Source organism: Gekko japonicus, unplaced genomic scaffold (genome assembly GCF_001447785.1).
Source record: "Gekko japonicus isolate JY-2015 unplaced genomic scaffold, Gekko_japonicus_V1.1 scaffold6668, whole genome shotgun sequence".
Lineage (NCBI taxonomy): Eukaryota > Metazoa > Chordata > Lepidosauria > Squamata > Gekkonidae > Gekko > Gekko japonicus.
Genome location: NW_015169370.1, coordinates 18,609 through 21,437, shown reverse-complemented (window position 1 = coordinate 21,437; position 2,829 = coordinate 18,609). Strand labels below are relative to the sequence as shown.

The 2,829-nt window shown below is 50.1% G+C and overlaps 1 protein-coding gene across 1 annotated transcript in view; it reads left to right on the top strand.

Annotated features, from left to right (window-relative positions):
* Positions 1-213: 213 nt before the first annotated feature.
* The window catches only part of LOC107115052 (multiple epidermal growth factor-like domains protein 8), a gene marked incomplete at its 3' end in the record, with an annotated part of 20,722 nt that continues 18,106 nt past the window's right edge, over positions 214-2,829 (top strand). The window contains exon 1 of the mRNA XM_015416656.1: positions 214-278. The remainder of the gene's footprint in view (positions 279-2,829) is intronic.

The window sequence follows — 2,829 nt, the reverse complement described above, 5'->3', positions numbered from 1 at the left end:
GCACTTGCGACAAAGAATTCTCTAAAGATCATCCTGCTTTCCCTCATCCGTCCACCCCCCCCTCCAAAAGGCCTGGCTCCGGTTGCCCTGGCAACCCCTGCCTCCGCTCTGGCCGCTCCTCTCGTCTCCTCCGCTTCCCGGGCTCCGTCGGCGGATCCAGCCTCTCCTCCCGCGGCCGCTCTGGGCCGCCGTCTCGCTGCCCTCCGCCTCCCCCCGGCCTCCCGGACTGCGCCTCTCCATGGGCCGCGGGGGCCGCGGAGCCGTCGCCAGCCACGGAGGTGGGTCTGGTGGGTGGGGGGGGCGGCGGCCCTTTTCCAAGCTCTCCAGGGAAGTGCGCGCACCCCCACTGCAGCAGCATAGCCCCATAGTACAGCGCTCCTCTTATGTTTATTTAGGTATTTATATAGGTTCCCCCATCGTAGACTCTCAAATGGGATCCCCTGGCTGCAAAAGCCACCAAATTATAGGACTTTTTTGCCCCTAGAGAATCCCCCCCTTCTTGCCCCAGAGTCTTCCCACTTTCAGGCTCTTTTCAGCATCGGAGTGTTCCTTTCCTGTAAGGATCCCACAGGGTGGTATCTCTGAGGATGTTTCTTATAGGGATGCCAGCCCTCCAGGTGGGACCTGGGGATCCCCTGGAATGACAGCTCATCTCCAGAACGATGTTCCCTCTAAGCTGTGGAGTCCTGTGAGCAAAAATTCAACTTTGTGAGCTACCGGCATTAAAGTTGTGAGCAGGCAGGTGGTTTGGCTGCTGCATAGATTCGTTCGCCCAGGACTGGAGCCATCCCTTCCTGAGCGGAGACAAAAATGTGTGAGCTGGAGGGTGGAAAACGGTGAGCTAGCTCGCACTAACTCAGCTTAGAGGGAACACTGCTCCAGACTGCAGGGATCTGTTCCCCCGGGTAGAAAACGGATGCTCTGGAGGGGGGAGACCTTGTAGCGCACTGAGGTTCCCGTCCTCCCCAGGCTCCGTCCCCAAATCTCCAGAAGTTTCCCACCCTGGATCTTGGCAACCCCGTCCCCCATCCCTTCCCACGGCCAGGAGGAACTTGGCTACCCTAGTTTCTTGCATAGACTCGAAAGTCCATATAAGAGGGTGTGTGCAGCAATGTTCCCTCTGAGCTGTGGAGTCTTGTGAGCAAAAAGTCTACTTTGTGAGCTGCTGGCATTTAAAGTTGTGAGCGAGCCATTTGACTACTGCATTAATTAGTTGGCTCTGGAGCCCTCCTTCCTGAGCGAAGGCAAACGTGTGAGCCGGAGGCTAAAAAACTGTGAGCTAGCTCACAATAACTCAGCTTAGAGGGAACACTGGTGTGCAGATCCCTCCGTTCCATCATCCCGCTTCCCTTTAAGAATGTGAACCGTTCCAGGGGATCTTACAGGGTTTCTCTTTCTTTCTATAAAGACTTAATTCTGGTACCACTCATGGACACCTCGCATGCAGCCAGGTGGGCGGTGAATTGGTTTTTGAAAATGTCGGGGGTTCGAAAGTTGGGAGAAGCTTCTAGGGTGTAACTGACCCCCTGACCCCAGATGTGCGGATGCTTGCTTAGGGTGAAGAAGAGGCACTATGTACCTGCGCAAAAGTACTGCCATCTCTCTCTGCGTGGTGGAAAGGTGGGCTATACATATTTAAATACATAAATAAAATGCTGGATGTTCTTTTTTCTCTCATCGGTATTTCTGGTGCATAGGAGAGCGGCTCAGGCAAGAAAATATAGTTGACAAACGGCAGTTGTAGAAGAAGAAGGATGCAGATGTTACATATACATTTGACTTCATTCTGTGGGCTTAAGGTAGCCAAGGGGTTTCGTCTCTTGCATTTCAAAGGACTCACAGTCTTTAGTAACTGGTATGGATATCTTGGGCCAACAAAAGAAACGTAAACTAAAAAATATGCTTTCAGCTTATGAAGTTTTGGGGCCTTATTATTCTCCTTCTCCAAAAACGTTGTTCTTTGGAAAGATATCATTTATTTAAGCCTTCTGTCCTCTGCCCTATTCATGGGTCACATATTTGTTGGGGGGTTTTTTTGCTGTCATTTTGCAGGCGACTTATGGCAACCCCATAGGGTTCCCAAGGCAGGAGACTTTCACAGGTGTTTTGCCACTGCCTGCCTCTGCCTAGCGACCGTGGGGCTAGCTACTGGGGGGGTCCCATCTAACTACTAACTGGGGCTTACCCTGCTTAGATCTGACTAGATCTTGGGCCATCCACGTCAGAATAAATTATTTGGATGAAGGAATAGAGGGAATGCTTATTAAATTTGCAGATGATACTGAATTAGGAGGGGTAGCAAATACAATAGAAGACAAGAGTCAGGAGACAGGATGATCTTGACAGGCTGGAAAACTGGGTTAAAACAAAAAAAAATGAATTTCAGTGGGGATAAATGTAAAGTTCTGCATTTACGTAGGAAAAATCAAATGCATTATAGGATATGGGAGACTTGTCTTGGCAGCAGTATGTGTAACAAGGATGTAGGGGTCTTAGTAGACCATAAACTGAACATGAGTCAGCAGTGTGATGTGGTAGCTAAAAAGGCAAATACGATTTTGGGCTGTATCAACAGAAGTATAGTGTCCAGATCACGCAAAATGATGGTATCGCTTTACTCTGTGCTAGAGTATTGTGTTCTGTTTGGGGCACCACAATTTAAGAAGGATATCGACAAGCTGGAACGTGTCCAGAGGAGGGCAACAAACATGGTGAGGGGTCTGGAGACCTAGTCCTAAGAGGAAAGGGGAAAGGACCTGGGTATGTTTAGCCTGGAGAGGAGACGACTGAGAGGTGATATGATAACCATCTTCAAGTACTTGAAGGGCT